This window comes from Eleutherodactylus coqui, chromosome 8 (genome assembly GCF_035609145.1).
Source record: "Eleutherodactylus coqui strain aEleCoq1 chromosome 8, aEleCoq1.hap1, whole genome shotgun sequence".
Taxonomy (NCBI): Eukaryota; Metazoa; Chordata; class Amphibia; order Anura; family Eleutherodactylidae; genus Eleutherodactylus; species Eleutherodactylus coqui.
The window spans coordinates 24,137,553-24,160,008 of record NC_089844.1 but is presented as its reverse complement, the minus strand read 5'-3'; the positions used below and the strand labels follow the sequence as shown (position 1 = coordinate 24,160,008).

Here is a 22,456-nt window from a genome sequence, read left to right as displayed (position 1 = left end):
ATAGTCTGGGAGAGGCAGAAGGTTCTAGTACTCGGACCTCGAGCGCTACATTGTGGCAGACATTTCCTGACTCTGCTTTATCTGCAGCCACCTGTCATTGAGCAGACAGATCAGCTGACCACTGTAACAGCGGCAGCCTTGGATTTGGCGTGTGAAGTGTGTAAAGGTGGCGTTCCCCTTTAAGGTTCAGCATGAAGAGCCTGCGGAGGCGGCCAGCAGAGCAGATGATCGGTCCGCAGGAGCTCGGATGGACATATGGATGCACTTGTTCTCGCCTACAAGCGGCGTCTCCTACATCGCAATTCTGCAGCTCGCGAGCCAGATTTACACATTAAGCTGACGGACGGCGCTCACAGCGCAAAACACCTTGTGGTCAAATCACCAGAAAGGTAACCTGAAGGATCGTTATCTCATCATCCGATGCAGACCAGGCAGAGGGCGACAAGACGTGACCGCCCTTACCAGCGCGCTCATCAGTGCCGCACACGTTCCTCCATATTACACAATACAGAACAAAGGAGGCGGAGCCAGAGGATTATATGTGCGATAGGGGAGCCACAGATCCAGAACGGGAGCGCAATCATCACTTTAATGGGACGAAGAGTCAATTCACTGACAGGGAGCGGGCGCCAATCACTGGATACGAAGCGTCAGTCAGTGTTAGCTTTTTTTTTTTTTTCCAGGAGAGACGATTATCGTTTGAGCGAGCGGATGATGTCACCGCTAGTTCGTTCGCACCCGGGCAGCCCGTTTAGACAGGCAGATACATCGTCAGCTCGTTCCAATGAGGAATCCTTCAGTCACTGTATGAGTTAATGAGAACGACTGAACGCGCGCCATTTAAACCGAGCGATGCGTTAACGAGCCAACGCGTAAAATGAACAAACGAAAAGTGAGCGATTATCGTTTGTCGCTGGATCGCATTTAGATTGAGCGATCATCATCCCGTCTGCGAGCTCCATAACTCGCACGCACGCCTTTCCTGCTGCAGTTTAGCCTGGCTGCGTGATCCACCCTCACTCCGGGGGGCGAGCGCCGCTCACAGGGGCCACTCTAGTGTCCATATTTTTGCAGACTGAATAAGGGCGGCTCACAGACCTGTAAATTAAGGGCTCATTCACACAAGGGCGAAGGCGGTCCGCGAAAAACGGACTGATAAGAGTGCGTGTATATGTTGCATCCATTTCTGTTGCGTTCCATTAACCCCTTGTTTCCAGTAGGTTCATTTACAGAGGCGATGTCCCACTTGCACCCATAGTGCGGGCAAAGGCTCATTTAGACAACCATTATCGCTCAAGATTCACTCAAAAGCCGTCTCTTGAGCGATAATCGTTGCGTGTAAACGTGCGCATTTTTCGTTATCTATTCTTTCATCATTGTCTTTTAGTCCATCATTCGGCAGTTCGCTTTTCGTTTGCGGGAGCGAACATTCAGCCAGCTAAAGACACAGCGATTGGCTGTTGGGAGGATAACGCTTTGATTGTAACACACCCACCTAGTGCTCACCCATCGGCCGTGTCGCTGTGACGCACCCTGAAAGCAGCAACCAAGACCATTGAGAAATCAATTCGCCATTTTAAACGCACGTGCGACGGTCTCAAAGATGATTTTTATTTAGGCTCGCGCAATGACAAGTGCCGTCGTTTGTATCACCTCGGGGTTTTTTTTCCATATAATTTTGCCAATTCCTTCACCTGTACGCAAACGCTACACCGCGGTAATCTAACCACTGAAACGCGCGGCCGCTACGGCCATTTTCCAAAGATTTTCATTTCCTATGTGCGTCACACACGCTCACTGCATATTCGCACCATAGACTTCAACGGGCAAAAAGTAGGAGGTGCGGAGATTTTTTTTTAATGCACGTGAAAAAAATAAATAAAATACGTCTTACACCAATGCAAATCAATGGGGTTTAAGCTCTCCGCATTACATATGGAACGCAAATCTACCCGAGTGCATGAGGCCTAAGAATGTGCCATCGGTCCAACCGGGATGCCGCATCTCAGCAGCACAGAGGAATAAGCAGAAAACTGCAACAGTGTAACAAAAAGTTACCAACATGACAGCCGGTTCCAACTCTACAGCGGGGGAGGGTTCAGGTTCGTCCTTTCAGCTTCATAATCCCAGTGATGTGAAATCACGCCATCGTGTCTGAGTTTTGCGCACTGCGACTCCTTTAGCAAACAGAACATATCTGAGGATTCCGACCATGTCCCCTGCAGAGAACACACGCCTCATGCGTGTCGGCCGTGCGCGTCGCCCCCTCTTCTCTGGCGCTACTTTTGCACTATTTATACACGTGTTTAACCATCGCCAAGTTCCACTGTCTAAAAATAGCGCTGACAAGAGCGAGGCGGCTCGGATTACAGCGTGACCCCGGCGAGCGGATGAATCCAGGGCGGTATCCAGATGTGTGTCAGCAAAACAGCACTGGGGCCCCTCTGTAGGGAGAGTGCGGCCCCCCGTGTTCTGTGGGCCCGGGGTCTCCGACACCCCTCTAATCTTTAGATGAAAGTATCTGGTTCTGGGAAGGCTGAGTGCCGCCGACAACCAGTATGTACAAGATTACTGCTCCATCCGGTTGTCACCCAGCCCTGCAGACCATATTCTGTAAGGGTACTCCAGAGTGGGCAGGAACCGCTGTGGGCAATGGCGATATTGGTTGTCAGAGACCATACTGGTTGTCAATAAATCAGATATCAAAGACTAATCTGTAGTCATGGACTTTACTTGATGGCCGAACTGGTTGTCAGGAAGTGTAATCCGCTGTCATGAACCATACCGGTTGTCAGGGATTGTAAGCGGCTTTCATGAACTTTACTAGTTGTGATGGATTATTCTGGTTGCCATATTTGTTGTCAGGAAGTGTATCGGTGGTCAGAGACCATAGTGGTTGTCAGGGCCCGTATCTGTAATCAGGAAACCTAGTGGTTGTCAGGGATGGTTTCAGTTGTGATGGACTACTGGTTGTTGGGGGCCACATTGGTCGTCATGGACCATGCTGGTTGTCGACAATTGGATCAGTTGCTATGGGCCATACTATCAGTTGGGGGCCATACTGGTTGTCAGGAATTGGATCAGTTGCTATGGGCCATACTATCAGTTGAGGGCCATACTGGTTGTCAGGAATTGGATCAGTTGCTATGGGGCCAAACTGGTTGCCAGGGACTATCGGTTGTCATGAGCCATATTGGTTGCTTGTGGCCAGATTAGCTGTCAGGAACGGCATCTGCTATCATGGACATTACCGGCTGTTGGGGCCATATTGGTTGTCAGAGGACTCTGGTTGTCATCCAGCTCTCCCAGAAACTGCTGAGCAGAACATGACAGAAGACGACGAGCGGATATTTAAGGGGACTTCAGCAGCTTTTCCTGGGTTCCCCCCGATGGTGGCTCCTCCGGGGGAGGTGGGGGGGGGGGGGCACGGTCCGAGCCCAGGGTCCTCCACTGGAGATGCTGGGAGTTCTGCTCCGTGAATGGCCGTCGGCTGTAATGTGTTGTGACAGCTCTCCTGGAACGGAGAAGGGCTGATTCAGAGCTGAATAAATAACTTCTCTCTGGCCGCGATTCTGCTGAGAGCTCGCCACATTCCAGCGCGCTGCCAAGAATACAGCGCCACCGCGCTCCCAGGCCGCTCAGGCCCTTTGTGCATGAGAAACAGGAAATTTCACTGGACTTTTTGTCCTGAAAAGGCCTTGAAATGCAGCGTGATTGGGCGCCCGGCGCTCCCCATGTACCCCGAGACCACGGGGGGCAGCGGCGCTGAATGGACAGAAACTTACAAAGGGAGTGCGAATGAGAGCGACCCAACATCTAGCACTCAGACGCTTAACAAGTGGTGGATAGCTACCCCATATATCCCCTAGGGGGCCGCAGCTCCAGACCGCGGCGCGCGCCCTCCACCAGCAGCGGCCGCCGCGGCGCGCGCCCTCCACCAGCAGCGGCCGCCGCGGCGCGAGTGTTTGTCAAACAAAACAAATCTCCAAAATTGATAGTCAATAATCCCAGCGTGGATAAGCTCCACCCACATGCCAACTTTTATTTCTTGAATTAAGAGTTTTGTAGATTCCGCCCTCGCCGCGCCATTAATATTCAGAGGCAGAATGAAGACGCAGATCAGTCTGCTGACAGATGACAATGTCCAGGAGAAGAGGTTTGAGCCGTGTCGCCGTCCTGTGAAGCCACGAGCGCTGAATGTTATCGCGGCCGCCTGCGCCTCCGATGAATAGAGCGGCTTCCTGCTTTTATCTCCTTGATTTCAGAGCAGAATCTCCCCCTCAAGTCTCTCCGCGCCGACGTCTCCGGAAAACGACAATCAGCTTCACTGACAACGCTGCTTCACCTGCCAGAGGACGATGGCACTGCGGACGGCTAGTACCCCTCTCCCTCCGCACCCACCTGGAGCACGGCGTACAGATTCCGTGCGGCGGCCGCGTCTAATTGATCCATTAAGAATAATCCATCACCAGCTTTATTCATTACAAAAAATCTGCCGCAACAGTAAACATAATATATTCAGCAGGAATTAAACGGGCGCCGCGGCGAACCGGCGACACTGAGTGCTCACGCATTTTACAGTTAATTTTTAAATTGCTTTACCAGTTAGGGAGGAAAAAAAAACACAACATGCGAGACGGGAAGATGGATGCCGCGCCGCCCCTACTTCATTACAGCTGCAGATTAAATGCAATTTAAAACAAGCTGGTAAATGGCAATAACGGGCCGGGGGAGCAGGTGAAGGCGATATGTCACAGACCGCGGAGCTGGCGCTCATCTGGAGGGGGGGGGGGGGGGAATAGGGTGATACGTCACAGGCCGCGGAGCTGCCGCTCATCCGGGAGGTGGGGGAGGCGATATGTCATAGGCCGCAGAGCTGGCGCTCATCTGAGAGGTGGGGGAGGCGATATGTCACAGGCCGCGGAGCTGGCGCTCATCTGGGAGGGGGCGAAGGCGATATGTCACAGACCGCAGAGCTGGCGCTCATCTGGGAGGGGGCGAAGGCGATATGTCACAGGCCGCGGAGCTGCCGCTCATCTGAGAGGTGGGGGAGGCGATATGTCACAGGCCGCGGAGCTGGCGCTCATCTGGGAGGGGTGAAGGCGATATGTCACAGACCGCAGAGCTGGCGCTCATCCGGGAGGTGGGGGAGGGGATATGTCATGGGCCGCAGAGCTGGCGCTCATCTAGGAGGGGTGAAGGCGATATGTCACAGACCGCAGAGCTGGCGCTCATCTGGGAGGGAGCGAAGGCGATATGTCACAGGCCGCGGAGCTGCCGCTCATCTGAGAGGTGGGGGAGGCGATATGTCACAGGCCGCGGAGCTGGCGCTCATCTGGGAGGGGTGAAGGCGATATGTCACAGACCGCAGAGCTGGCGCTCATCCGGGAGGTGGGGGAGGGGATATGTCATAGGCCGCAGAGCTGGCGCTCATCTAGGAGGGGTGAAGGCGATATGTCACAGGCTGCGGAGCTGGCGCTCATCTGGAGGGGGGGGGGGGGGGGAATAGGGTGATACGTCACAGGCCGCGGAGCTGCCGCTCATCCGGGAGGTGATATGTCATAGGCCGCAGAGCTGGCGCTCAACTGGGAGGGGTGAAGGCGATGTGTCACAGGCCGCGGAGCTGGCGCTCATCTGGGAGGGGGAGGAGATATGTCACAGGCCGCGGAGCTGGCGCTCATCTGGATGGGGGAGGCGACGCCTCACAGGCAGCGGAGCTGGCGCTCATCTGGGAGGGGGCAATGTGCCACAGGCCGCGGAGCAGGCGCTCATCTGGGAGGGGGCAATGTGCCACAGGCCGCGGAGCAGGCGCTCATCTGGGAGGGGGCGATATGTCACAGACCGCGGAGCAGCTGCTCATCTGGGAGGGGGCGATATGTCACAGACCGCGGAGCAGGATCTTACAGGAGGGGGCAAATTGCCACAGGCCATGGAGCAGGCACTCATAGCGAGGGGGCGGTATTTCACTGGCAGCAGAGATGGCACTTTGAGGGTGTAGGGGGGACAATATCACTGGTATCTTAGAGAGGTTGGAAGCACCAAATCCATGCCAGAGATATACAATAATATTCTACTGTCTGCAGCCACCACTAGAGGGAGCAGCCTACCTACAGATTTATTCAGCCTCCAATGGGCGAGCTCTCTTTATACAGCCATCACTAAGAAAAGCTCAAGGTACATAGAAATATAGAGCCACCACTAGGGGGCTATATACAGCCAACATTAGGTGAAACCCTCTGTCTACAACTATATGCAGCCACCCCTAGGGGGAGCTCCCCGTATCCAGATAGCTGCAGCCACCCCTAGGGGGAGCTCCCCGTATCCAGATAGCTGCAGCCACCTTTAGAGGGAGTTCGCAACTATTGAGGTCTATAAAAAGAGACTGCCGGAAGTCAAAATGTCATGGAGTAAAATTTCATCTCCGTGTCTGACAATGACTCTTCTCACTAAGCTGCTAGTCGTTCTTTGCGGCTCCTGCTGAATATCTTGTCTATCAATTTGCCCCGTCTCCCTAATTTGCACATCTGACTTCCTATATAATACGGACCCTCGCACTTCCTCCTTGCCAGAGTATAACATTTGCTGCCTCTAGTCTAGCTTGTTGCTTCTACACTGCTGCTGATCCGTGTACAGTTATGCTCTTCAGACACACTTACCTCCTGCTTTATAGCCATCGTTGGGGCAGTTGATACAAGTGGTTGAAAAGGATCAGCGGATTGCACTGCTCAGCCTCATTACAGTAAGGAGGGCCTGATTGGTTCGCCTCTCTATAAATAGTGTTTGTTTCTGCAGTGCAGTGTGGTTGATAGCTGTGACGACATTAAGATTTCTTACTACCTGCTCTAATTCAATCTTGCTTAGTCGTTCCAGTCAGTGTCCTCCTCCTTGGTCCTCTAGTCCAGCCTTGCCTAATTTCTCCAGTTAGTGTCTTAGAGCCCCTTTATACAGGCCGATAACTCATTTAGATTCTTGCATCCAGCTGAAATCTGAACTATTTGTTCAGTGTAAGTGCATGGCCCAAATAAACAACGAATGAGAATTCATTTGCTTTTCATTCGTCGTTCAGTTTCTGCAAGCAGAAAACCAAATGGATTGACCGATGTAAACAGGCAGTCGTTCCCTTATGGACTGCCTGTTTATTATAAATGGAGGTGGGTGGAACAGAACAATCCCCGCCCACTGCACCGCCATTCGCTGAGCAATGCTCGTTCATAGAAGGGTCCTGACTAATTTTTTTCTTTATTCTAGTCAGTGGTTTATCTAATCTTTGCTTGTTTGTTTCTACCTTCCTTGAGTCATTCCAGTATTTGCTTCTTTAGCTTCTTGTCTGGGTCTTCGTGCCATTCTGATCTCAGGGATTGTGTTTTAGACAGGGTCAAGTATAGAGATAACTTAGAGCTGTTTAGGGACAGTGGGATCTGAAGTTGAGGGACAGTGTCAGTAAGAGATTAGGAACAGCATTTATCTGTAATTTCTGTCTTCTACTATCTGCTCCCGTCTCTACTGCCAGGTTCATTATATTCATCAGTTAGCATCACCCTCTCCCTAGTTGTGTGTGTTTTCACCATGTTACGCGCTTTCTATCTACATTTCCTGCAAGGTCCACTTGTTACACTATTCAGGTCTACTCTAAGTTGAGTCACTGAGTATCCGTGACAGGTGACTGGTGAAGATATAGCAGAGTTCTGCTGTTTAGCATCCAGTCAGCGTGGTTACAGTTCTGTAACTGGACTGTTAACTACACCAGTTACCATTATCATCCAGTTCGTCCCAGCCCCTGGACTCGCCAAAAATCATAACGCACGAGAAGTGCATTGAAAAAGCGAAGAGCCATTTTCATCCATAGGCTTCTGTCTCTAGTGGTCATCTAACATCTCTGGGCCACTGCAGAGAAGCACTGAATGAACATTCCCCTTCACTGACAGCAAGCAGTCTACTAGAGCAGCAGAGAACTAGATTTTCTTCCCTGTACACCGGCCCTTTAAACTCCAAGAGTCAATTATAACCAAAATCTAAGCCGGATGAAATCTTATAATGTACAGGTGCCACTTCTACCCGACGCTCCCTTGAGGGCCCAGCGTAGAGGAGCAGGATGGGGCTCATTGTTCTTCTCTCGTCTTTCATGCCAGTCATGTCTGAACGTAGCGGAGCATGGCAGCACACAAGAGGTTCAACAAGGAGCCCCCTGGAATCCGGCGAGCTCGCTCTGCCCGCAGCTTAATGGCTTTCTGCGGCAGGAGACCCACCATAAGTGATTTCGCTGGCAGCTTAGCCCGTCTGTACGAGGCAGCAGCAGCTTGCCTGGCACAATGCGACTGGCGCAGCGCACAATCCCAGAGATGACAGATGAAGCCAGCAAATTACTAACTCCACCAACCTGTACCGTTATTACGCAGGCTGTGGAGCGCGCTGACTGTCAAGTCACCTCAATCATCCGGAAACTGGAGGCGACATTCATATAAAAAAAAACAGAGACTGGCGCTGAAGACTCACGACTCTTTCATAGTAAGCCAGGGACTCTTAACGGTCATAACGTGCTGCGATCACACGCGATACGTGAACAGTGTTTGTTCGTTGGCACTATGGGGGGGGGGGTAGGGGAGCAACCCCTGAGATACCATCCTTCATAATGACCCCCTATTTTAAAACACCCCGTACCACCAAGCTATTATATACAGGGACCCTGCGTTGGGTTCACATTGGGCCAATCAGGCGCAAAAATTACCATTAACCACCCCTACAGAATACACGGACATGTAGAAGATGCACGCAGGTCACTTCTTCACGGTTACGGTTTTTCCATTGATGCCAAGGGGAAAATAATCTTTACAAAAAGTGCCAGGGTAGGAAGAAACTGGGGCAAAAACAGGCAGCAAAATCATAAATACCAAGCGTCCTGGAAAACCAGCGCAATCCAGAGATGCCATGCTTCTAGCTCAGCAGGTATATGGCTAGCAGTGAGGACACCAACGTGGGCAATGTGACATACTGGGGCATCAAGCCTGGCACCATAGTTGATGGGAAGCTATATGGCAGACAATGGATCACTATAGATTAATGGAAAGCAGAATGGTGGATAATGCGGGCACTCTGTGGCTTGCACTGTAGTCTATGGGAAGCAATATGGCCAATGATGGAAGGATACTGAAGATGATGCTACTGGGTTACTGAAGCTTGCTGTAACTCAGAGGCAATATGGCTGGACAATGGGCCATTCTGATTGGCACTGGGGTACTGCAACTGGCACTGTAACTTATGGGGAGTATCAGTGCCGAAAGCGGAGGTATATTGACTAGCACCGAAATGCTGCCGCTGGCACTAACGTATGGGAGCAACATGGCTGAGGATAGGCATCCTGACTGGTACTGGAATACCACGGCTGGCACTAGCTTATCGAAAGCAACATGGCTGACAATGGGGCATTCTGACTGGCCCAGGGACTGGCAACGTAGCTTATAAGAAATATGGCTGACAATGGGTATACTGACTGGCACTGGGGTACTGTGGGTGGTACTAACTTATAGGAAGCAACAGTTGACAATGGGGCATTCTGACTGGCACTGGAAAAAAAAAATATATAAAACCAGCAGTGAGCGAGTTACAATATAACCAGCGCAGGAAAACGGCAAAGACAGTGCTTGCGCCAGCTGTGATGTCCGTGACAAGCTGTTGTTCTCCGTTATCAGCAGGAAACCTAGAAAATAAAAGGCGTCGAGAAACCAATCTGTACGAAGTGCTTCACCGCGCTTCCGATTCACCGAAGCCGCTGGCAAATCTATAATACAAAGACTTGTTCTGATTTTACGATATTTACTTCTCTTCGGCCGAAGAAATCATGGAGGCGGCGAAAACTGGTGGGCAGAAAATGACCGAGAAGAGCAGAGTAAACACGCTGCGCGCCATGTCCACACCGCCAGATGTACCTTTATTATTAGAGGACGTCTTATGTTATCTCTTATCTGCGCCGAAGCCACCAGCCGAGACATTCACCGTTTACTCAAGATTTCTGAACGTCGGCGCCATCTGTGCCCGGTGGCATGGAACAGATTTATACACGGACAAAGAGGAGGCGCCGCGCAAGCTAAACGACAGGAAGATTCTCAGCAGTTCCACACAATAGGAACCAGAGCTTACAACAATGGCGAGCGTGTAATCACATATCACCCGATATCAGCGATGGCCGCCATGACAGTGCCCACACAAAGGGCTGTCTGTATCGCCAGCCGCGGTAGAAGGGTCCGAGGGAGCTTTAGAATCTACAATACTTTATCCATTGCGGTCTATGGAGGTCGTTACATTTCGCTCCTCTGCCGTGTGTCAGTCTTCACTGTATTCCTGGCATTCCCTTCATGAACTAGGAAAGGAGAACTCCACCCAGATGGTCCACAAAATGACAAGATGCCACATCGAGAAGAATTGAGGGAAGAATGTTGGGGGGGGGGGGGGGGGAATTGGGGGTGGTATGGCTTTATTTTTCCAGGTTGAGCCCAGAATCATCCTGTTATTCGTTTTGGGTGGAGACGACCCCTCGGCCCTTTCAGTTTCCAGGACGGTAATACATTTTCCGTAAAGAATCCCTCCGAGTGGACAAAACAACGTGTTCTTTTTTGGAGGCCAAAAAAACAAGAGCGGGGTCAACGTGCAGAAGAGGAAACTGCCGTGACGCAGGACCCGGAGCCGTCACTTAAGTGCCAGGCTGCGTCATCAGCGCAGTGGGTGGAGTCTGATCAGGCAACATTCACCATCAGTACAAGTCTCCAGCCTGACATCTTACTGATGGTTTCCAGCTTGTCAGCACCTGGGATGTGACTCTACAAGAGGAAACGACCTCTGGGCTCAGGCAGCAAGCAGATGAGGGCAGCAACGCGCCAAATCCGATAATCTACCACCAGGGGGTCACTAATGCGGAAACGTCAGATCTACACGAGGACATCTGGAGTATTAACCCTGTACCTGCTGGGGCAGGCCTCATCACTAAGTTTAAAGCCCAACAGTTATATTCTAATAGAAGACTCTGGTACAGAATTTGCGCCAAATTCAACTCACAATACGCGTCCCAGGTCATTCGAGTGCAACACCGCACCGCAGTCTTCACAGGGTGAATTTTTCCACAGTGGAGTTCAAATCCATGCTACAGGACTTCCAGATGCGGTTTCCGCGTGGAATCTTAATCGTGAATTCGGCGTGCGGATTTCTGCCGTGGCTTTTAGAGGCGGAATCCATATAAAAAATTTTTTAAAAAGCCATGTTGAACCATCTGAACATACCGCTTTAAGGGATGATTTACAGGGATGATTTTCTCATGCGAGTTCCTTGTATTGCGGGACGCACGGAAAAAGAACGCATTTTAAATGAGTCTATTCACATGCGTGATTTTTGAGAGACGTGGACTGCGGCACGCCCTATTCTTCTACAGAAAGCTGAAAACTCGCCCACTGGGCAAGAAAAAAAAAAAAAGAAAGCTTGCATCGCACTTATTTCCACACGATCCGTGCGGGTGCGATTTTAATTTTTTTTCTCTATCGAAACCTTCACACATTGAGTGAAAACTCCCAAGTACCGCGATGCGATTTTCTCTCAGACCGCATCGCACTTGCAGTGGAAATCGCGGGTTTAAGAGTATGATATCAATCCGAGCTTCTCTGCACAAATGCGGCCTGACACGTTCCCCTTTACTCATCTTGTACTAACCTCGAACCACATCACGTCTAATCCTCTAGTCACATCCAGAGCTGCACACTAGACAATAAGCCAGCAGGTGACACGCGGTGCTGCAACTAGTTAGCAGAAAAGTAACAGAACACAGCTCCGGAGGTGACTGGAGTAGAACGCTGGCCACGCAGTCACATCCGTTAACTGTCATTCTTAAAAAATAGATACATTGTATCGAAAAGCCTGTGAATCCGGCAGCGCTGTGCAAGAATCTCCCGGCAGTGATTAACCCCTCCAGTGCCAGGCTGCGGTGAGTAGCGAGTTATTAGAGGTTTTGCGCCTGTGAGTTTTGGCGAATGTTACAACCACAAGGCGCTGGGAGTGAAGGGCTGGATCAGTCGGCAGGTCCCAGCTGAGCGGTTTCTGGAACGGCGGCGGCGCTGAGTGATTCTGGCAGCGCTCGCTCCTGCAGCTGCAAAATTACATTATCCGACTGAGATATTCAACAATTTGCTTCATTCCAAAGTTCATCTTCTCCTTCCACTCCCTCCTGAAAACATCGCGCCACGTGCTGCCAGATGACGAGGGCGAAAAGCACAACGCTAAATTATGGAAGTTTTTAAAAATATGGAAAAAAAAAAAAAAGATTAAAATGCAGTAATCCGACCGTGCGATCGCTCCGAAAATAATCCGCAACAGAAGTGAAATCACTGTATAGGAGATCGGAAGCGTTCAGGACCCGCCACAGATCACGGCCTCAGCATCAACCTTACAGGTACCCATCAGCTCTGTGAATAGAATGACAGAACTACAGTGAAGACTGACACATGGGCAAAGCAGAGATTTAATGTGACTATCCTAGCGCATACCACAATGGCGGTCGTTAACGGATAATGGATGATAACCGCCAATATAGCCTGGCATTTGCTTATTAAAAAAGGACTTCACGCAAGGTACGCCCGCATGAGAGATGCCCAATGCCAATGAAGCAGCTAATTACAGAATCTGCGCCACAAGCCAGGGGAAGGGTTTACGTGGCACTCAGTGCCCGATGCAGCGGCGCCCGCTCCCGTACACTCCGTTCATGGCCATGCATTATACAGCGCTCACCACCGGCTCTGAGCGTCACACAATTAATAACTCAGCCGACAGCGAGAGACAATTCCAATTTAGCAGCGTCCTGCGACGGCGGCGGCGGGCGTCACCATGCAGATCTCTGCCATTCAGCAATCTCGTTATGATTAAACCCTCTGGTCACCTCGTTTAATGTCCTCCTCTCCGCGGAGTCACCTTCAACCGAGTCGTGGAGAGATTTATAAAGTGAGCGCCGCGTCCGGAGAACTTCAAGATCTCTCCCAGATCGGGGAAGAACTCTGCAGAGAGAAGCGGCACGGAGGGAACGCCATGGGGGAAGCGGACAAGGAGCCCAGGTTGGACCCATCTCCCTTCTTGGTGTCCCAACGAGGGCAGCCGCATCCTTCTCTACATGTGACGAGTCCTTCGGGGCCGGAGGGGGTCCTCAGGAATCAGCACCTAGGGGGACCCCATTACTGTGATAGGACAATGGGGCCCCCAAATAGTCATTTATAGTCCTAATGACACTCAGCAAACCAAACACCGCAGGGGCATATGGCTTTAACAGCACTGCAGGGCCCCAAGGCGTGAAGGGGCCACAACGGAGATGAAGGATAAAACCCCCACTAGGGGGCGCTCCTCGTGTACGGTTCATACAGCTAGAACCAAGATCAGTGGAGCTGTATACAAGTACTGTGCCCCCCTCCATATACAGACCTCATAGAACAGCTGTTCTCCCTCATATACACACAGGTACCATATAGGAACTGTGCCCCCACCCCATATACAGGTACCATATAGCAACTACCCCCCCCCCCAATATATATTGGCAATGAACAACTATGCCCCCTGTGTATAGATAATATATCACAACTATGCTCCTGTATATAGGTACCATATAGAAACTAAGGCACATACACAAGTAACATATGGCAACGGTGCCTCTTCATATACAACTACAACATAGCAACTCGATTCCCTTATAGGGGGACCCTATAGTAACGGTGTCCCTCAAACAGCTACCATATAGATAAGGCAACAGCGAACTATGTCCCTCCCCCCACCCCCATATACTGGTACCATGTAACAACTACCCCCCACCATATACAGGCAATGAACAAGGACTGTACCCCCTGTATATAGGTACCACATAGCAACTGTGCTCCCCCGTACTGGTACTGTATAGCAATGGCGCTTCCTTTAACAGACGTGCCCTTTAGCGACTTGGATTCCATATACAGGTAACGTATAACTACTGTGTCTCCCATATACGAGTAACATATAGCAACAATTCCCCCCCATACACTGGACAAACGGGGAATTTACTGAGGATTTAGCGCTATTTTTGTCGCATGTCATATGTGAGTGGGGGTACAGTGGGGAGCGGGGTGGTCTTCAGCAGACCGACATGTTTACTAATTACTTATGCCAAAAATTGGTGCAAACCACACAAATCTACTCATCGCAACAATCAGTTGTAGTTTTTGGTGCACGGTCAGCCAAAAATGCGCCAAATTTATTATGAGGTGTGTAACAATAAATGTATCACAAAGAAGAAGGGATTTAGAGCGGAGTATCAAACGCCGGCGTTAATAAATCCCCCCGCAGGATTTGCTTCCCGGATGCCGCGGTGGAGCAGACGCGTTACATACGTGCAGCGCCGGGCTGAGATTTCTCATCTCTAAGAACAAAACAGACTTGAGAGTTTTAATTATACACCTGGAGAGAACACAGGCAATTACCGCGAGGACGAGATCCGCAAGCGCATCCGAATGAATCTCACACATCGGCTGCTTGGTCGCTCAATTCCCTGTAAAATCTCCACATTCTGCGCCGGGTCCATTACCATAACTCACAGCGAGCACAGCCGAGGCGGCGGCCGCCGTAACAGAGCAAGATGGGAGGGCAGCATGAGCCGGAGGGGGGCCGAGGACTGACAGAGCGAGGGGACAGGGACTGAGGAGAGTCGGGGGACTGATGACAGACGAAGGGGCCGCGGGAACAGGGGGGACCGAGGATGTTAACCAAAGGCACAGGAACCGAAGAGATTGGGGGGACAACAACTAGGAGAACTGAAGAACTGAGAACATGGGGACCAAGAAGACGGAAGCCCAAGGGTCCGAGGGGACAGAAAGTGAACAAATTAGATAAAAAGGGGCAATGGGAGCTAAAAAGGACTGAGGGGACGGGAATCAAACAAAGTAGGGAAACTGAGGGGACAGGGACTGAGAATGTGAACCAAAGTAACAATGACCAAGAAGACTAAAGACGAGCACCAAAAGGTGTCAAGTAATCTAGAGGAACTCAAGACACAAACCGAGGAGATGGGAACCAAAAAAATGAAGGGACTATGGTGAGAGGAACCAAGAGGGACTGAGGGGACGGGGACTAAGGAGGTCAACCAAAGATACATGAACTGGGACTGTGGGGATGGGGACTAAACAAACTATGGAAACTGAGGAGATAGAGGACGGGAATCAAGAAGACGGAAACCAAACGGACTAGAGGAACAGTTCCAAACAAACTAAGGGAACTGTGTGGACAGGAAGCAAAAGAGTAAGGGGACAGGGAACTAACAAAGTAGGAAACTGGGGGGGACGCAAACTGTGGGAACAGAGGACACGAACCAAAAAGACAGACTGAAGAAACTGAGGATGGAGACCGAAGGGACCACATAAACAAGAGGAATTGAAGAGACAGAGGAAAGGGGAACCAAACAAACTCGATCACATATACCAAACCCATCGGGCTGAATCCGGCCCGCCAACTTACTGTACATGGCCTGGCGGCCGTACAACAAACTCAACAGGCATTCTACTCACCCCACCAGCAGCTCCGGTCCAGTCCAGTGGTGGCAGTGTAGAGTTATAAGATCGCTGACTTACCTCCCCTACCCCAACATCTGCGTGCACCGTCCCATATGCAGCAGAGGTCCCAAGGTAAGAGGTCGGTGGTCACAATCCCAGCAGCGGCCACGGACGGCGTGAGTAGAGTGCCCGTAGGGATGCTGCCTGGCCAGAGGCTAATAGGGATGGGAGTGGGGGGAGCTGTTGCTATTACTACTGGGGCCACTATGGGGTCAACGGGATCTATTCACCGTAACACGCTGCACAAACACGCGTGTGAACGAGCCCTTAATATAGTCTTACAATTACAATTGGCCCTCTGAAGGCAACCGTAAGGCCGACGTGGCTCTCAGTGAAAGTTGGTTTAACACCCCCGAACGAGGGGACGGACACCGAGGAGGCAGGGACCGAACAAACTAGGGGGGCTGAAGGGATGGGGACCAAGCAGAGAGAGTGGGGACGGGGCCAAAACTGGACAGAACTAGGGAAATGAAGAGACCAAACAAGTTAGTGGAACTATGGGGGCAGGAACCAGAAGAGACAGACTGAGGGGATGGAACAAAGTGGAGTAACTGAAGGGAGTGAGGGGCTGAGGACGGGGAACTGCGGGGAGGGGACCAGGAAGACCGAGGAGACCTGTTATACATGGATCCAATGTAACGCCGAACTACACGAGAACACGTCACATTGTACAGCTACAGAAACCCCCCTCCCCGCGGCCCTTCTTGTAGACCCCCCACCCCGCCTGCAGACCCTTCTCACAGACAACCACCCCCCCCCCCAGTACCTCTCATACACCCCGACTCCCTCCCATACATCCCACTCTGCCTCCTTCTCAGACCCCCCCCCCAATCCCTCTCTCATACACCCTACCCTGCTTCCTCACACCCCCAACAATCCCCCTCATACACCCCCCCCCCTCCATCCCTCTCACATACCCCACCCTGCCTCCTCACAGCTCCACCACCCCGACTCCCTCCTATACATCCCACCCTGCCTCCTTCTCAGACCCCCAGATCCCTCTCATACACCCCACCCTGCCTTCTTTTTGCAGACACCCCTGTCTCACCCCCGACTCCCTCTCATACACCCCACCTTGCCTCCTTCTCACAGACTCCCCTTATCCCTCTTATACATCCCATCCTGCCTCCTCACAGCCCCCGACTCCATCCCATATATCCCACCTTGCCTCGTTCTCAGACCTGCACGATCCCTCATGCTCCCCACCCTGCCGCCTACTCACAGACCCCCCACCCCAATCCCACTCATACACCCCACCCTGCCTCCTCACAGCCCCACCATCCCTCTCATACACCCCACCTCCTTCACAGACCCCCTGCCTCCCTCTCCTACACCCCACCCTGCCTCCTCCTCACAGACCCCCGATTCCTCTCATACACCCCCTTGCCTCCTCACAGCCCCCCCATCCCCTTCTCACAGACCCCCCACCGACTTCCTCTCCTACCCCCCACCCTGCCTCCTTCTCACAGACCCCCCGTGGATGAGATTCGGCATCTGCTGCAGGACAACATTTCATCATCACAAAATTACACAAATCTAACGAGTAAACACAGGCGGCCGAGGAAGCAGATGTTCAGCTCTCCGCAGCGAGATTCGCAGCGCATCCGGGCCAAGCGCAGAAACATACTGGCGCCACAGTGTAGAGCGCAGCGCGGCTCCAGGATATCACAGGTTAAATCTCCAGATATACTCTTCTTGTACCGATCCAGAGTTTCCTCTTGTCTTATACTCCAGTCACATCCAGAGCTGCATTCAGTTTTGCTGTAACATAGCATCTTATACGGAAAAGTTCCGCAACTAATAGACTTTGCCTACTTTCACTCTCAAAATGTAACTCTCAAAAGGCCTCCGTTTGCTGTCAGTGAATGGCAACTTGTTTATATTTACAGACTGCAAACCCTGCCCAGACCCAATGCTGCTCACAGCTGAGGGTTTGTTACAGTGTATTAGTAGAGACAATCCTTTTAGCAACACAAATCTCTCTCCTGTCTTGGCTGAACTAAAGTAGGGCTAATCCACATGTAGATCCGCCGGCCAATCTGTGGCAGAAGTCCGACTCTCCGCTTTGGGTTTCTGCCGCGGCGTCACTCCTTCGGAGCGCCGCCTGCCGGGATTCTTGTACCTTAACCATTACCGTCCACACAACCCATAAAACCGAGAGACTAGGCAGACGTCCCCTCGCGGTACGAAGTCACAAATTCACCGCAGCTGGACAGAGATAACGATGTGGCATCAATCACTTCTTCTAATTAAGATATTATGGATTAGCAGACGGTATAGCACCGGACTCCATGGTCTTTGCTGTATACAGACATTCTGTCCATTTCGTATGGCAGACTCTTTTGCCTTTAAAGCACATACCATAAGCAGTTACCCTGTAGGACTACAACTCCCAGCAAGACCTGGCAGCCCATTACAGGAATACTTCATCCCTTACATGTCAGTCCTCTATATGCCATATAATAGCAGCTCTACAATTCTCATCTCCGTCCCGCTGACTGGTGCTGCCCCCTATTGTCCATCTGAACATCGAGACTTACAATCAAATACTTAAGACAAAGGCTCTTTGCAGGGCAGAAGACGGATCGTTCTATAGCGCCGGTTTACTCCATAGCGCCGTACAACCGGATGATGAATGCACAAAGTAAAAACAAATATTAACAACTACAGACAATGACATCAGGGAGGACCGAAGAGCTGACGATTTAAACCCTGATCACATGATCGAGCCGGATCCCTGAGACATGTATGTTTTATGTGGCAGATTAGGAGTCTCAAGACATAAACCTGCCATCCCAAGTCTGCAAGACACGGCTACGGTATATGCTGGCCCCATAGAGACCTACAAGAGGTGACAGTATACATCCTATATGTGTGGACAGATTAATCCCACTGGGGCTCCGCTGCAGGCGTTAGACCCCCCCAGGACCCCAACACGGTCCAGAATGAGCAGAGCCGTAAGTATACAGGAATGTCATTCCAATGTAAGGAACAACCACGTGTATCCAAGGAATAAACACACGAGCGGCTGCGCTGGATGACAAATCCCTTTCCCAGGTGGGCACAGCGAGCCCTTTGTTCTGTGTGCAGCTATTGATGGGACCACCTCAGTGCAGCCCGCTCTCCCTCCATCCCCCTGTATTGTGACTGAGGGCAGCCAGGAACAAAAGGCACCTACCTGGGATTAGAGTCTCCCCTCACTTCCACCCCGTGCAGAACCCTCCATCCCTGCCCGGCGCAACACAAGCAATGTTTACACATCAGTGCCCCCCAATGCAGCCCACACCAGCCGCTGGCAAACACAAAGACCAATACAGAACACAGAGAGCAGTCATAAAAGCGGTAACACAATGCACCAGCCAATAAGCCCTCCAACCCTTATAAGGAGCACACCGGCCAGAGGTATACAGGACACCGAATATCAGCAGCACCGGCCAATAACCCCTCCGGACCCTACAGGGAGCGCAGTCCAGGGGTGGGATACACAGGAATAAGGTGCTGAACACCGGCTGGAGGTACACAGCAGGTAAAAAGGACACTTATTAAAGGGGCGTCCTGCAGCATCAGCCTGGCACCCCAATACTTACCCCGCAGTGCAAGTTACATATAGACTGAAAGTGCAAATTCCGCACATTTATGCCCCATGTCTAGCAATCCGAGATGGGTATAGTGGTCTCAGATGGGTCCCAATCCCAAGAAGAACGCAGCCGCGGGCAGACTGCTCATCCAGAGCCCCCGGGCAATAACTGTGTGCATGAATGTCCCGGGCTGGAGGATAATTATATGTGTACGGATAGATCTATAAATGTGACACCTGGTATATCAGGTCATAGAATACAATGTATCACATAATATATACATATGATGTAAATAGTATACAATGTCATATAAACAACTACATAATATACAGATACACTGCTATATACATAAATACCTATAAATATGTGCATAACAAATAGAGCCAGCCAGATATGGAAATACCCAGAGATATACACACACCATATAATATACGCTACTATATAAATACCTATATAGACATAACATATAATACACATAATAGATACAGCTAGATATCTAAATCCACAGATATAATATATACAAGACTACTATAGAAACCTATAACATACACCGCTACAAATACCTATACACAACATATATATGCTTAACAGATAACTAGATACCCTGGATATATATACACACACACACACACACCACTACAGTATAAACATTAGTATACTCTAATATGTATACACCTATAAATACACATGATATACATAGCTAGATACCTAAATCCCCAGATATAATATGCACACAACTGCAATACCCTATAAACACATAATATACACTACTGTACCATATCCATAGCTGCCCGAATATAATATACATATAACGCGTCACATACAGGTATACAGATCTGCGATTCTATATGTCCTTGCTAAAACTTGTCCCATACAGAATTTAAATCCAACAAGCTCCAGGAGGGAAGAGGTTAATGCCCCCCTAATGTCCACCACCAGCCTCACAAGGCAGAAGACCCGACCCGGAGCAGCCCGGGGAGACTCCCAGCAGACACACCATCACTCCCATCTTCTCTAAGGCTCAAGTAACAAGTGATGAGTCTCCCCCAGTCCTGGCACTGAGGGGTTAAGCCCGGCTCTCTGGCAGGGCACCCCAAGAACACAGGGCACCCGGATTTGTTTAGGCAGAAGCAGCAGAAAGGTCACGGGGTTGTGAATTTTTTGGTGGTATCAGGAGCAATTAACCCCATCCTCCCTGGTGCCAACATAATCGCACTGATGGTGAATAACGCTCGGATCATCATGTGCGACTATTCCTGATCCTGGGCAGCCCCTTCGTATAATATATTGCGAGCTCCTGAGACCAGGGTGCTGCATTATTAACTCATCACAAAACTCCGGAGGAAATGGAGAAACTTTTTTTTGTAATTACATTTCAGGTGAAGTGGAGAAATTTGTTTCCCCGAGATGCTGAGGGTGATTGGGGGGCCGGGATGTGGGGGGCTCAGGGAGGGGGTGCGGGGTTTTTGTCCAGTCTCCTCCGTTTTCCCTTTTTGATGTTCAGGGAGACGTGATGTGAAGGTTAATGACACAACCCCCAATCACAAAGACACCAATTACCATGTGAAATAAACCCTCACATGCGCTGGATGCCAGGCCAGTTACCCAAACAGTGGGCACCAACCTGATCTCTGCCCAGCATATCTGCACCTACAGTACCTACCCTATAAACCTTGTGTCTGCCCTGCCCCTGCAAGTATCTCATGAACAACCATAAGACAGAGGGCACCTACCTCTGCCCTGGTTACCATGGCAGCAATTACCCTCCAAGTACCCACTGAGAAACATACAGAGGGCACCTGCCCAGCTCTACCCACAACCCATTAGAGTCTGCAACCTCACCAACCTGCCCAGCAATTCTGCACCGACCCTGTAAACGATGCAAGCGCCCGGCAAGTACCTAAGGAACCACCATAAAAGAAGGGTCTCCAACCGGACTGCTGCCAGCAAACATGCACCTACCTACCCCATAAACCCTGCCCCCTCAATGCCCTACAAGTATCTCATGAACAATTATAAAAGACGGGTCACAAACCTGTGCCCAGGGTTCCCTGGCAAAAATTACTCCCTAAATAGAGCTCTTCCCACCGCGCATCTCAGTCTGCACCCTAACCAACCTCTTCAGTGCCCACAAGTTAAAAGCTGCCCACAAGCAACAAGACATTTCATCAGAATATACAGATAAAGCAACAGCCCCGGGCATCACCTGTGCCCAGTACTAAAGCAGACAAGTACCCACCTCTGCCAGGATACAGTTCCACAGAGAGAAAGCACAGATACCTTACCCCTGGCATCAACTGTGCCAAGTGCCTACAACTAGCCCTCACCAAGAAGAAACCAATGCCCATCACAGGTGCCCACCTCCCACTAATTACATGATGGGCACAGTACACACACATGCAGGGCATTAACCCTTGGCTCATACAATAGGATGTTAAAGGTAAGAAGAAGCCCCCTGTTCTGCAGGTGCCACCTCTCTGCCACCAGTACCCCTCACCCTAAATATAACAATGCAGAGGAATTAGATGGCGAGTGAAGATGAGAGGATTACTGGGGGGCTTCCAGGGTGGATGATGGGGGTGATCACTGGGTGGGGCACACAGGGGGCATCAGATTAACCCAGGTAGATGTGAGAGAATGCACACAGTTGGAGGGGCTGTAGTGCAGCAGGGGACAATTAGCGGGTCATCATGGCACAGTGCAGACTGGTTTTCTAAGGAAGCACCGTGCATGTAGTCCTGCGCCCGGGCAGTGCCCAGCTGAGGGGCAGAGCTGGAGTTTGGGCAGAGCAGAGGAGATGCATCAAGCGGGGAGTGCGGTCTCTGCAGCGGGCAGGGGGCACTCACCGTGCAACGGGGGGCTGCAGCTGGCATCAGTCTGGGGTCCTGGGCAGTCCTCGGGGGGCGCAGCCTGGAGCCGGGGGCGCACGGTCCGCGCAGCATGGAGCTCACAGAGCACTGAGCGATGGGGGCGGGGTCTGCGCTGACGTCATCTAATGCATGCAGCAAGGGGCGGGGCAGGGGGCTCAGGATCGGGGCTCCGGCTGAAGCTTGTCACCAAGGGGTTAATGCACGCTAGTCAGAGGCGGGATGTTCTGCAGGTTTAAACTAAAGGGTTAATGTTCTGCACTGCACAAATGTGCTGCAGGCTGAATGCGAGATGCTCTGCAAGTCCTGCAGTTTGTCGTCTGGGCCGCATCCCGGCACTTCTGGGACTTCTCTCGTGTACTTGGGTGAGAGAAGCCGTGCAAACACCGGGAGCTCTGCAGCGGGTGAGATGATCTGC

At 51.1% G+C, this 22,456-nt stretch overlaps 1 protein-coding gene across 4 annotated transcripts in view; it reads right to left on the bottom strand.

The window, feature by feature from the left end:
• The window catches only part of SEMA5B (semaphorin 5B), a 245,894-nt gene extending 223,779 nt beyond the window's left edge, over positions 1–22,115 (bottom strand). The window contains exon 1 of one of the 4 annotated variants that reach the window (XM_066575322.1): positions 22,018–22,115. The gene's annotated coding sequence lies outside the window, so the exon portion shown is untranslated. Of the gene's footprint in view, positions 1–2,058; positions 2,166–20,046; positions 20,085–22,017 lie in introns of those variants that run through there. The other 3 variants (XM_066575325.1, XM_066575323.1, XM_066575324.1) reach the window with 3 other exon arrangements.
• Between the last annotated feature and the right edge of the window lie 341 nt (positions 22,116–22,456).